Genomic DNA, 14,382 nt, shown 5'->3' with positions numbered 1-14,382 from the left:
CTTCTCTTTCTCATCTGATTGATCTCATTCTGCAGGCCTTGGTAGAAGAAAAATGCTCRTATTAGTGAAAGATTACAAACTATGTCTTAAAGAAGAAGAATAGGGACTGTGGGTTAGAATAGCAGTTGTCAATCGGTTCAAAAAGGAGCCTGTTGCAGTTACAGGAGTTACAAGACTAATATTTAGAGTTAATCTAACTCTAATTAAAGTGTATGTATATTTGGAAGTGTTGTTGGAACCACCATGGTTTAAAAGCAAACTTTTTATAGTGTGTGTGTGTGGGGAGGGGGGCAATGTAATTTGCTGTATGTAAAGACGAGATGGCAAACATTTGTTAAGAAAATCTTTTTTTTTTTTTTTTTTGTTAGATTTGGAGAAGAAGGAAAATTCTGCGTAAGAATATCCCTAATTCAAGAAGAAGTTTAATTCCAGATTTGTTTTCACAGCTGACTGTCACAGCTGTTACGGTCAACACGAAAACCTTTTTTTCAAAACACCCTTCAGGTGAGCTTACATGAAGCTGGATGTAGATTTTGTGGCTATGGGCCTGTAGGTCTAGAAACAAAAAGCAAACAATTTGTGAAATGAAGAGGAGTATTAATGTAGGAAACTTACTTTTTTAATGCTGTTCTAAAGCACCATGAGAACGTATTTGTTGCCTCTCACAGGCAAGTGTCCAGAGAAGCTGGGATTAGTATTGTGGGTTTTTTTGGTTTTATTTTAGTAAATATGATTCACAGTTTTTTACCACAACTGTTCCTGCTTTAAGTTTACTTCTGCTGATAATGAAACATGTTGGTCCTTTTATGTATGTTGGTGTTTGTTAGTATGACTAGCAGGGGTTTATACACCCATGGTCTTTACTCAGATGAAACTGGGCAATGTCAGGATTATTTATAATCCATTCAGGTCACATTATTGCTTTTGGTAAAACTCTGCGTAAGTTGGATTTGGGTTTTTGGTGATACTGCAGTGTGAGTATAAGTTTGTGATCATTTTCCTCACATACTCTCCATGTTCTGCTAACAGTTTGCATTAGAGTGAGACTTAAATGACAGTTATTTTGGCAAGGTAAGTGGTGAACTGGTTGGCTCTGAGGTTGAATGCTGTTCAGTTATTTAAAACTGATAGGCACTCTCTTGAGAAGTCAATAGTGTAAATATACGTTACAGTTTTAAGTCATACTTTTGTATGGCTATACCTGATCAGAGTAAGGTATTTCTCATGCAGTATGCTTATTTTTCTGCAGATACAGTATGCACCATTTGAGTATAGAAAGAATAATGTAAGCTACTTGTCTGCATTTACTGGCGTCTGAATAAATCCGATAATTCAGAAAAGAAACCTGGGTAGTAGGACGAGTTGCTTGTACCGAAGGGCTTAATACTGAGAAATGAGTAGAAAAGCAAAAGTGTGTAGATTTTTAAGTGCAAACAAATACAAATACGAGAGAGARAAAGCAGCAAGAAATTTTTAGAGGCCTCCAAAATTTCATTATAAGGAGAACTGAAAGTGCAGGTTTAGGCCTAGCTGGAAAAGAAGCAGGTAGGAGGTGACATAATAGCTGTTTAATGATAATATCTAGAGAGGAAATCCATGAAACCACACCTGCTTAACATCTCTTCTAACATAAGAACTAATAGATAACAGAGAAAGTGGAATGTMAGTAGCCTTATGGGGACGTTTTACTAATGATACTAAAATAATTWACTGTGATTTAAAGGAGATGGAATGACAATGTGTGAAGCTATTGCACTATGTAGTAAAGGTGTAAGGTATATTGTTGTCCTCCAGTTCTAAATATAAGCCATTTTCTGTCAGTGTGTTTTGTGGGAAAGGTTTGTTAGTGCATTTTGTCAGGTGATGTAATTTCAGCATGCATTTTTCCTGAATGTATTTTGACGCGTTTGGCATTGGGATATATTGTAGACGGGACACTGGACCAGATAAACTACTTGTCTAATCATGTATCAGAATTCCTCTGTTCCTAAACAATAGAAATATGTTTTGGTTGAATTGTTCACTTAAGAAGTTGTTTAAGTTCCAGAATTAATTTTGTGTAGCCTCTGGCAATCACTATGCACCTTCAGAACCMGTTCCCGACAAGGCAGAGCCCATCTTAAGAATGTTTCACTCTTAAACCAAGCAAGCAAGTTGTAGAATTAAAGAACATTTTGTTTTGAAATAGTCTTACTTCTCTTCTGTGCTTGGAAAGCTGACAGTCTAGCTGAGTTTTGTGGAACTTCGTATTTCATGGCAATGTTTTAATAGTGGCTTAAACCTAACACACTTCTTTTTGTCTTAAGAGAAATGTGGATATGGCAAACTCTCAAACATCTTGAAAGGTTGTGGAGAACTGGAGAGGTGCATGAGGACTGGAGAAAGCTGGTGTCACCCTGTTCTTCAAAAAGGGCAAGAAGGAGAGCCCAGGCAACTACAGGCCAGTCAGCTTCACCTTCATCCCTGGAAAGGTGATGGAGCAGCTCATTCTGGATGTCATCTCCAAGCATATGGAGGAAAAGAAGGTGATCAGGAGTAGCCAGCATGGATTCACCAAGGGGAAATCCTGCTTAACCAACCTGATAGCCTTCTCTGATGGCATGACTGGCTGGGTAGATGAGGGGAGAGCAGTGGACATTGTGTACCTTGACTTCAGCAAGGCTTTAGACACTGTCTCCCATAACATCCTCCTAGAGAAGCTCAGGAAGTGTGGGTTAGAYGAGTGGACAGTGAGGTGGATTGAGAACTGGCTGAAAGGCAGAGCTCAGAGGATTGTGACCAGCAGCACAGAGTCTAGTTGGAGGCCTGTGGCTAGTGGCGTCCTTCAGGGCTYGGTACTGGRTCCCATCCTGTTCAACTGTTTCATCRGTGACCTGGGTGAAGGGACAGAGTGCCTCCTCAGCAAGTTKGCTGATGCTACCAAGCTGGGAGGAGAGGCTGATCCAGCTGAGGGCTGTGCTGCCATTCAGAGAGAGCTGGGCGGAGAGGAACCTGCTGAGGTTCAACAAGGGCAAGTGCAGAGTCCTACACCTAGGGAGGAATAACTCCATGTACCAGTACAAGCTGAGGGCTGACCTTCTGGAGAGCATCTCTGCAGAGAAGGAGCTGGGAGTGCTGGTGRACAACAAATTGACTCTGAGCCAGCAATGCGCCCTTGTGGCCAAGAAGGCTAATGGCATCCTGGGGTGCATTAGRAAGAGTGTTGCCAGCAGGTGGAGGGAGGTGATTCTGCCCCTCTACTCAGCCCTGGAGAGGCCTCATCTCGAGTACTGTGTCCAGTCCTGGGCTCCCCAGGACAAGAGAGGCATGGAGAGAGTCCAGTGTAGGGCTATGAGGATGATTAGCTGACTGGAGCATCTGCCCTCTGAGGAACGGCTGCGAGAGCTGGACCTGTTTAGCCTGGGGAAGAGAAGACTGAGGGGGGATCTTACCAATGTGTATAAGTGCCTTAGGGGAGGGGATGTCAAGGGGATGGGGCCAAACTCTTCTCAGTTGTCCCATGTGACAGGACAAGAGGCAACGGGCACCATCTGAAGCATAGGAGGTTCTGCCTGAATTTCTTCACTGTGAGAGTGATGGAGCACTGGCACAGGTTGCCCAGAGAGGTTGTGGAGTCTCCTTCTCTGGAAACCCACCTGGATGCAACCCTGTCTAACATGCTGTAGGTGACCCTATTCGGTCAGRGAGGTTGGACTAGATGATCTTCAGAGGTCCCTTCCAACCTCAACCATTCTGTGATTTTGTGAAACTGAAATTGTGTCATGGACAAATCATCATTAGAATTTAGCATGCATATGGATCACACAGAACTGGAATCACATAAAACTGGGAGGAGTGGCTGATAAACCATATGGTTGTGCTGCTGTTTAAAGGGACTTCGACAAACTGGAGAAAAGGGCAGAGAGAGAAAAGGAGGTGAAGTACACAAGTTTGTTTTACTCTTCCAGATTAATGAATACAAGGATTTCTTTCATTTTAAATATTAAGAGTAGATACATAGCAGCTTATATAGCTATGGAATTACTGAATACCATTATTTATAGAGAACTTGAAACAGAAGCTTGGATTTTATGGTGCATGCAGCATGTTCTTTAGATCATTTATAGTAAAGTAGGATAGAGGTGAAGTGCCTGTTTCTGTGAAGTACAGCAGTTTGATTGCGTTGTGTAAGTAACGAGTGCGGTTAACTACTGTTGGAACATGTTGAGGCTGTTTTTCCCTTTTCTTATGCAACTTTAATAGATTGAGGGCTGAACTACTGCAGTTCCTAACTGTGTGGTCTGTTTGAGGATGGGAATATGCAGCTAATCGCACTTACCCTTTCTCAAAATATGCTTTTCCATAAATGTCAGCAGTAATTTTTGTAGGAGTGTATGATGGACTGTATAGCTGATAAGTCTTCACAGGGACATGGCCTTCCAAGATGAAGGCTGAGCTTGCTGGCTACAGAAGGTGGTGATGTAGCCATCTTAAGCTGCACTGACTGCCCAGCTAGCTTTTAACTTGTTCTAAGTATGCAGATGCAAGTGTGTTCACCTCAGCTAAGTTGCTCTCAAGCTGTTGCAGCCTGTAGCAAGAATTAGGCCTCTCAGAAGCATGAGGCCACCATTCCTCCATATATAGCTACCGAGATGGCCAACTTCTTGGGTGCATCTCAGGCCAGGAGCACCTGGCCTGGAGCCTGGAGCATTGTCTCATTTCTTGAACAACAGAGTTTGCAGCAAGAGAAGATGAGGTGATAGCTCTGAAACTGGGCTAGTATTTCATTGCCTTCACACCCCTGTGAAGGGAAGCAGCCCAAATGTTTCAGAARCTGGCCCTGCTGTCAGTGACAATGGAGAGAAGCTGCACACGGCATCTTAAGATGATTTGATGTTTTTTAATAATCTTGCCAAAAGGTAAAGGATGATTTTTTTTGATACTAAATGCATCTTAAATATGTTGGAAGGTTTGTGTTTTGGAAACCTATTCAAGGATAGACTGTACTTTAAATGCTCTTGTTTATGGAACTGAGGTACTTCATTGTGGATTTATGTGATGAGATATTAAATTTGCCTGAATACTTAATATGAAGTAAAAGCATGGAACCTTTCATAGCTACATTTCCCTTGGTTCATTCTTTTTTTGTTAGTCCAAGGCTGCCCTRGACAAGGCTGTATTGCATTATTCATATTGTAAGGTCAGATTTAGTTTTTGAGTCCTTACCCAGCCAAGACAACGTTGACATTATAGAGTATGTGCCTGAATTAAGAAACTTGCAGAGAAAAAGAGCCCTTTGGTCCCTGACTTCTCTATGATATGTTCTTATGAACTRGATCTTCTCTGGAGCAAAACTCCTGCTGGAAACAACAAAAGCTCTGGCTGGCTGAGTAAGAGGACAGCATTGGGCTTTCCTGTGATTTGTCTGACTCTCAAATGCTCAGGTGTGACCTGGCATTCCCACAGTATGAAGTTTGTGAAAGGGCTATCCTCTTCAGGACTGGGAGGAAGATGGTAGAAATTGTTSTTACTCAGCTCCTCTGGAACTGCATAAAGTCCTACTGGGAGACAAGGCCACTGCTGTTCTGTGTGTTAGTGGGTGGAGGTGATGGGTGGGCAGGGGTGGAAGGAAGGGTATCTCAGGAAAGGGCATAGAAGCACTTTCACAGTGTCTAGAGAAACCGTGAGCAGGCAGAGGACATGCAGGCTTCCAAGTCTTTGAGGGTTCCTGTAGCACTTCTTAACCAAGACCAGTGCCTCTGTGGGACACATCAGTATTAAAGGGGAAATCTGATTTCTTGCTTCCATTAGTGCCGTGACATAGTAGGTTTATGAGAAGAGGATCAGTGCTTTGTCACTGAACATTCTGTCATCGTTTTTCTTAAGGACTTGCCAGGGTTACCATGTATGTGCACRGTGCACTCAGTAGTGCTTTGATGTTTAAGAGGACCTAGCTTAAGTGCAAGCATGGCAGAAGCAGAGCTTTTCTATTCTAAAAAAAACACTCTAAACCCCAACAAATCTGGACGCCTCAAAGTTTTCTCTGTTGTGCCAAGGGCTATGAACTACCACTTTCCTGGCCAAAGCATAACTATTGCTTCCAGACATAGACAGCTGAAATAAAAACTGAAGGGAGGGGATGAGAGGAGGCAGAAAGAGGGGGGAAAAAAAACCTAATGCAACAAAAGGAAGTTAAACACCCCTCCTCTTTCCCTCTCCCCGCCTCCCCCCCCCAAATTCCAGAAATACAGGAGTAGATGTTATGAAGCAGGCTCAGTTTCTAGCAGCTTGATCTTTGCTTTTGTGTGCATTTGGCTTTGTGTGCACTGATGTCCTGTTAATAATTATCATTCTGTTGACACCTGTATTCATGATGACACCCCCGTATCACATTTTCATCACAGCGTGAAATATTGCTCTCCTTGCTTTTGTTTTGTTTTGTGCTATGAATTTAACCCAGAACTGAAAAAGCTAGGCACTTCTCACAGCACACAACGGGACATTGATAACCTTGCAGACTAGTTACTGATCCTATCTCAGTGCTTCTCTCTCTCTCTCTCTCTCCTTCCTCCTGCCCCTCTTTATAAGCARACAAGGTTTTACCTCAACAAGCTGATGACAGAATAATTTCTCCRGGTTGATTGTTTGCCCCATGTGGACCTCTGGAGATCTTCATACAGTGGAAAGAAGGAGATCAAAAGACTGCAAGAAAAAAGAGGCAGAGGACTGAAAAAAGCCACCGCAAAGATCCTGCTCAGGTTTCAGTCTGGTGATGAACAGACTTGTAAAGTATTCTGAGACCTGTCAGATTTTCCCATCTAAAATCCAGACCTATTTTTAAAAGATTTTTCATAATGAGTCTCTCTTCTCCCGTCCTCAGGCTCAGAGTGTTTTCTGAAAAAGTTCTGCAAGGCAGAGAKGTTGAACACTTGATCACATGCAGGAGCACAGGATAGATGGAGTACAGCTGACTCAACAGCTACGGGGAATTTGGGTAAGTGTCCATCATGTCAGCCACCTAGAACTTACTAAAATAATGGTAAAAGTCAAATTATTTTTTTCCTCATCTTTTTATCACTTGTCAGGCAAAGTTAAGCTTGCTGGGAAATCTCAAGGGAGTTGGTCAGGGAAGAAGTTTGCTGGGAACAGCTAATGAAAACAGCAAGGCAAATTAGCATCCAGCTGTGAAGAGAGGTGTTATTTCTTTCTCAACTTAGCTTTTATTTAAAAGTACCCAGACCAGACCAGACCTGTGCTATTAATRTGAGGGGAGAATGGTTACAGACCCCTTGTAGTGCTGAGATTACCAGTGCATGTCAAACCCCCCTCACAGTGCTTTTAGGAGGGGAACAATTGCTTGAGGGAGACGATATTATCCAGCTTGTGGTGTCAGTCTGCCTGTTCTCACAATCATTGCATTGATGGAGAAAAATTTTGATAAGCGAGACTTCTTATCTGGCTCCCACTGCAATCGAATGACATAAGTTCGCTTATTGGAAATGACATTGTCTCTGGTCACAAAGGTGACTGGACATGATAATTGCTCCACCTTTGTGTATTTTTTTTAAGTARTAATAATGACTATATTCTTGAGTGAAGATACTGGGATTTGAAATCAAGTCTCTGTTTAAGCTGATGAACTGATACAGTCCAAATTGATGTAGTTACTGCAATTTGCTATGTGTACTGCAAAAGGAAATTTTATCGTGGTCTGTGAGCAGCAAAAGATGGGACTGCTGGCCCCCTTGTGTGCTCTTGATCGAAGAATACTTTATCAGTGCATGACATATTTTGTTTTCTTTCATCTAGGTCTTGAGCAGTATCCCTCAGGCTTGTTTAAGAGTTTGGCTTGAAAATTACTTCAAACTGTGTTTTGCCTCTTTGAGAGGGACTCAAAACATGGTGATAGGAATATCCATAAATGAATTTTTTCTATTTCACAGTAGAAATTTTTGTCTTTTTAAATGTAACCTTGGAACTGTTGTGTGTATGCTCTGATTTTAAAGGTAAACTGTGGTATTAGATACTTTCTTAAAGTGAGAGATTAGCAGTATTACTAACCCCAAATTTGTTTAACTTTTAAGGATTAGATAAAGCCAGACTGTACTGCAATAGTATTCTACAACTTCATTGCATAATTTCTATTCCTAAAGTAGGGAAATTGAAGTCATCCTGATGCCATAACTATTGCTACTTTTTGTCAGAGAAGTCTTTATTTTAATGGTAACTTTCCAAGCTGCAAACAGATGGCTGCAGTATAATCTACTTGCTAGTGACATCAAGCATTATTTACTKAAGACTTATATCTGTATTGCTCTCTTTGAAAGCATAAAAAGAGTAATTAAGTAGAGTGATACTTATTTAGGTAGGTTTTTATCTGCCCATGTGACTGCAAGGCTCCTGGGACAGGCAATAGGATTAAGACTGTGTCATTACTACATCAGTGGCTTTGAACCCAGACCATGGTTAAAAGCGACAGAAAGCCATTAGCATCTGATGACTCTTCARTGGCCTCAATCTAATGATTTGATGGTCTCTGTAAATTTGCTAGCTAATAGGACCACCATAATGATCAGTGGTCTGAGCAGAAAATTGGTAGACTGACGTGCATACTTTGAGCATGTATTTTAGCTTAGAAGCAACCCGTTCACTCCACGATCTAGGGATGCTCTTGGTTTGCCCATACASGGTTATTACTGCTTGTGCATTTCAGTCTACAGATCCTGGATTTTAGTCTCCTACTGATTTTTAAATTGGAATGTCTGTGTTAAAACGGATAAAGCGACTGATAAAACAACAATGTAAAACAGGTGCAAGAGAGCAAAGTCAGCTCGCTTGTTTCTCTCAGTATGGGATTAATTAACCAAACTTTTAATTAACCAACTTTTAAAAACACTGTAGCCATCTTGTTCATTACAAGTGCTTCTGTATGTAATATGCAGTGTGTAGATGGGTGATGTATGATGGGTGGTTACAGGATGGTCCTTGTTTCATAGTTGGTTAACTTTAACTATTGACTATAGRTTTTTTCCTTTCTTGTGTATGATATTCTGTGGTGACTGGAAAATCAAAACTGATTTTTAGYTTAGTTTAATGATGTATCAGTCAGGTATGCAGTAGCTTTAATGTGATATATGTTTAATTGCAGTAAGTTTATATTCTTGTCATTTCTTGTTGCATTGACCAAAGTTTTACTAATGAATCTACTCTTAACACACAAAACTGGGGAGAGGGTCAGACCTAAGAACAAAAAGTCGATTCATGTGGGTTTTAGTGATTAAAAGAAAATGAGACTTTGCTTTGTCAAGAACCCTCAAGTGTGAACTGAAATGATATTTTCAGATCACTGCAACAATCTCCAAATGTTAAACTAAACTTTCTTTTTTCTTAAGTCTCCTGCTGATGCCTTTTTTTTTCTCCATGCAGTAGAGAATGTGGAGAGTGTGGAAGTGAGAGGAGATTTTTTTTTCAGAGTTCTATAATTCAAGTCTAGTGCTTTGACTATAAATCATTTCCTTCAGCCCAGTTTTCCCTCTCAGATCTGCCCTCAGTGACAGTATTCTGCACTTTATCTGTGTGAATMTCCCCGGGGAAATAGTGGCTAATTCATGCAGGTTGGAAAACAGAATAGAATTCTGCCTTTCCAGTATAACTGAGGAAATTTGGATTTTTTTGTATTTTTTATCTCTGAAACTCTGAAATTGATCTATGTTTTTACATCTTGTTAAGGCAGCTATGAACCATAGAATGAGAAATATCTAGTTTCAAATGTAAATTTGAAATTTTTAGCTTATCTTTCAGATGCATAGTATCACTTAACCTACTTTTATTTTAGGATATGATGAGTATGATTTGTAAAAGACTTGCATTTCCAGGGGCCTTAAACTGTTTAAATGTCTGGGTGAGTTTTGGCAGTATTTCCTATGAAATGCAGAAAGAGAACCAAGTAAAGTATATTCAAGGAATCTTTGTGGGACAATAAAACAAGTATTCTGGCAGTATTTAAAGTAGAATTCAAGAAATAAAGTAGAATTGCTAAGCACAACTATAGTGGAATAATGGAATGGGATGAGGGAAAGGTAGTGGAAATGTCGTTTGAAGTGTATCAGTATTTCACTAATGGACATAAGAAATGGCTAGAATAATAACATAATATGGAGTAATAACATAATATGTTTAGCACACAGTAGCAGCCAAACAGTTTGTTTCTTCATTTCAAGCRTCTTAAATGCAGATGTAGTAAGTCAAAATGTCTGGCCTATTACACAAATAGTTGTGAGGTATTTTTATGCTTTAATTACTATATTTCACTACCAGCCTGATGTTAATGGCTTCTTGGAAAGTGTTGTACTACTTTGCATAAATTTATTGGAAATATTTCATATCCTTCATCTGATCACTGTTTCTCTTCTTACTTTGTAAAAATGCAGTTAGTTTATTTTATTTATTTATTTTTCTTTCACRCCAGGCTAAAAAACCTCAGTGCCTCTAAAGATTTATGGTAGTAATGAACAGCRACACACATGCTGCTGAAGTATAAGATCTGATTTTGTTTTGAACTGTGTGTGTATGTTGGCATCTGTTATCCACCCAACATGTAACTCCCATTGCCGTTAATAGACTTTACAAAAAGACCRTATCTTTTGGAACCAGATCTAGCTATTCAGCAAGGTTTAGAATGGATATTTCCTTTCAATTTGTGAAAAACTGTAAATTTCTTGCATATAAATCTGCTTATGGGCTTTTGAATTTCAGCCTCCCAGGGAGCACTCTGGTCAAGGTTTGAAGCCTTTCTAAACGGACCACATTTCAGATTAAAATCTAATAATTTTAGTGTGACTTTCATTTGCAGGGAGTTAAGTCTCTTTCTCTTCCCCTTACTTGTAAAGTAGCTGGAATGTAAACCAGATTTTTGTAAACTTTTTATAAACAAAAACTCTGTATATTATTTTAAGAAGTTATCCCAAAGTTTGTTTCTCTATCTCCATAAGCACATGCTTCATTTAGAAAACCTATTGGCATTTCAGATGTTAGTTATAATTTAGTCTCTGTTCAGGTAGAGCATCTATGTGGTTCTAGTGGAGGTTTGATTAAATAGGGGCTCCAAACTTTGACCCAAGGTTAGTTATAAAACTGAAATAGTATAGAGCTAATACAGGACTGATCAAATCTCAAAAGTAGTGTAAAAACTGTTGTGTTTAAATAATATATCTCTTTACTACCTATTCAGCACCTAGCCAAAATCATTATGTGCTGAATAGGTAGTAAAGAGAGATTGGTTTACCTATTTAAAAAACCCTTAAAACGATGTATTTTCTCCTTTCTTTGGTGGTGGTGGTGGGGATGGAATGGGAGAGTGGGAGAGGGAAACATCCATTCTGTTTGCAAGTTTAGCTGTGTTGCTGGTGAGATTTTGTAGCCTTCCATTCAGGAAAGTACTGATCTTCAGAATTTTTTTATATATGCATATTTATGTGTGTGTGTATGTATATGCACATACATATGCAATATATATAGTTAAATAAACATGATATATAATAGGTCTATACAACCATCATATGTACAATACACCTATATATTATCTATATTAGATATAGGTATAGATATGTCTATATAATGCTATATAGAAATAGGTGGGGGTATGTGAGCGTTTTTCAAAGTCTTGGCCCCAAAGAYGGCCCTCAAAGAGAGGGAAGTTTGTGGTTGAAACTCGCCCTAAAAAATTGTTTACGTCTCAGGTGCAGGCATGCCCTTATTTCTGTAGTAATCCTTTCAAGAAGTGAAAGTATCACTGTTTGGCGATGGCGTTGTTCAAAGTGGGTACTGYAAATTTCCAAGTTCTGTTTTGTCAGAACCAGGAGAGCCCAAGGATGAACACAGGTAAAGGAATGGAAGACAGCAGTGAAAACACGGTTTGGATAATCGGTTATAATGGGATATACAAGTTACAGGYGGGAGTTAGCCTGTAATTAAAATACGTCGCTGCTGAAGGACTTTGAGGTAGACAGTTACTCTTCTGTTTGTGTTCAGCAGTTATTTTTAGATGATGGTAAATGGTTCAGCACATGTCCAGAAGAGCAGCTGTTCCAGGAGACCTGACAAAGGTGCAGGTAGCATAGCTCCCACCTGAAGAGTGCGGGTGCAGGGACAAGTGGCCAAGTGTGGCAGCGAGACAGACAGAAACCAAAAAGACAAACTATTTCATCGTGAGAATCCTGTGAGAAACAGTACGTGCTGAACAATATAAATTATCATTTGACATATTTTTTATGAGTAACAGTAATATTTCTATTCCATTACCTGTAGAGGCCTAATATATGTTGTTAGGGAGCATTTCGGCAGTTCCTAGGTATGTATGAAAATGCTTATAAATGTTTCACCAAACTCGACCAGGAATTTATCACATCTACAACTTTCTTTCAGTAGGATTTTCATTATTCCTATTAACTGTTCTCTTTTAGAAAGTCTTACCCAGTAAGGAGGCATAAATATTACTGTTATTTGGTAGAACTGCTGTACTCTGGGAATGGAAGATGGAGCACAAGCAATAGATTATAATTTTTTTCTCATAAAATACAGATGAATATGTGAAATAGATAATATTCAGAAATCAGGACTGTCTCATAAATGAATTTCCATAAACTTTTAGGGCTGAATCAGTAGTGAATGCTGCTCATAATGGAAAATTTTTGAAGATCCTTTTGGATCTTAATAAAGATAGAATGGGAGAAAAAGAGAATTGAATGTCAGGTGATATGAGAGAAGGAAGAGGAGGGACTTCAGGCGGGTGAAAGCACTGGTGTTCCAAAAAATTCAATTACTAAATTGAATGCAAAATGGCTTTTTAAAAAAATCATAAACATCTTTATTATGAAATTTTGGGCAGGTTTTTTTCACATGGCAAAATTTGTGAAAGCAGGAACAAAGCTTTGTAAAATTATAAAAATTAGATTGAGGGGAGTATGTTGTAACTGTTAACCTCTTTATGCTGCACATCACTGAAGAGTACAGAAAAGTAAGACCTGCAGTATGACTCAGTGCTGAATATATAAATAACTGATTCAGTGGAGATTCATAGCCTGGCTGTGTCAGCATTCTGAAAATACAGTAATTTTATTGCAGTGCAACCTGAATATGTTGGACTGTTTCTTTTAATCAATTGTATTAGAAATCTAAATGAATCATGGTTCATGAAATTACTCAATTAACCTGATTTGATTGGTCTTTAAATTCCTGACTGTCTCTTTATCTGTACCCTGCCTTTAAAGATCTATTTTGTCATTAATGCTTGAATTAGTCATCAGGTGAACTTCTGTTGGTGTCAGTGGAAGTCCTACGCAAAATTCTCACCTTCAGCTCCAAGTCCGTGGGAAAAACAGTTCCCTTTCTAAATAGAAAATGCCAAACCTATTTTGGAAGAGATGATTATGTGGGTGAGTGGATGTGGAAATATCTGGAAGTAAAATGATTTAAGTGGCTATGAAAAGATACTGCACTGCAGTCAGTGTCACAAACAAATATGGTACATTATGAAAACATGAAAAGGTCCTTGAAGATGCTTAGCATAGGAGAATGGGAGAAGAGGTCTGAAAAACACAAATGCGAGCGCTGTGTACATCAGTGCAACTTGGAGTGGGTTTGTCTGTTAAGAGTTCCATAGCCTGAAAGGATCAAATTTCCCTTGCAGCGGTGTGTCAGCATCTTTAGAATCATGAAATTGTCTTTTTTGCTGTCTTTTTTTTTAACAGCCAAGTATATTGCTACTGGACCAAAGAGGTGTGTTTTGGGGAAGCACTGGGCCTTTTTTCCTCAAAAAAAGGGTTAAAGAACACTGCTTGTCAAGTTAAAGGGGGATGGGTAAGATGGCAATACGTATTTTCCACCTGACTATGTTGGCTGCTGGATTGTAAACCACCCTGTTCTGACACTTGAATATTCACCTTCTCTCTCTCTCTCTCTCTCTCTCTCTCTCTTTTAAGTGGAAGTTTCATTTCATGTTTGTGTACCAACAATAAGACTTCAGCGTCCTGTTACTATTTTGATAAAGCTTTATGTTTTATTCTGCAACTGGATGAGACAAATATTCAGCAATATCAATATGGTACAAATTATTTGATTAGGATAGCTATATGCATCTAGGAGACTGAGGATTTAGCATTTTCCATTGAGAAATCGTTTGCTGGAGGTCTTTATGAACAAACAGGACAACGGGAATGACATAAATATAGCTAATTCCACTTTGAGGTGGAAGGATGGATAAGGTTAGCCTTAAGGTACTTTCTGGCCATGCAGTTTTCTCAAGAGAAATAAATTATGAACATTCATTTTTTTCTCTCCTCTCTCTCCTCTCTCTCCTCTCTCTCCTCTCTCTCCTCTCTCTCCTCTCTCTCCTCTCTCTCCTCT

At 39.3% G+C, this 14,382-nt stretch overlaps 1 protein-coding gene across 2 annotated transcripts in view; it reads left to right on the top strand.

Annotated features, from left to right (window-relative positions):
- The first annotated feature begins 6,615 nt into the window (after positions 1-6,615).
- Positions 6,616-14,382, top strand: part of ZPLD1 (zona pellucida like domain containing 1) — a 30,297-nt gene continuing 22,530 nt past the window's right edge. The window contains exons 1-2 of one of the 2 annotated variants that reach the window (XM_085318917.1): positions 6,616-6,763; positions 6,860-6,973. The gene's annotated coding sequence lies outside the window, so the exon portion shown is untranslated. Of the gene's footprint in view, positions 6,769-6,859; positions 6,974-14,382 lie in introns of both variants that reach the window. The other variant, XM_085318923.1, reaches the window with a different exon arrangement.

Source organism: Rhea americana, unplaced genomic scaffold (assembly GCF_003343005.1).
Source record: "Rhea americana isolate MKP2758 unplaced genomic scaffold, rheAme1 scaffold_118, whole genome shotgun sequence".
Lineage (NCBI taxonomy): Eukaryota > Metazoa > Chordata > Aves > Rheiformes > Rheidae > Rhea > Rhea americana.
Note: the sequence above shows the minus strand (reverse complement) of the source record. Positions and strands in the feature narration are given on the sequence as shown.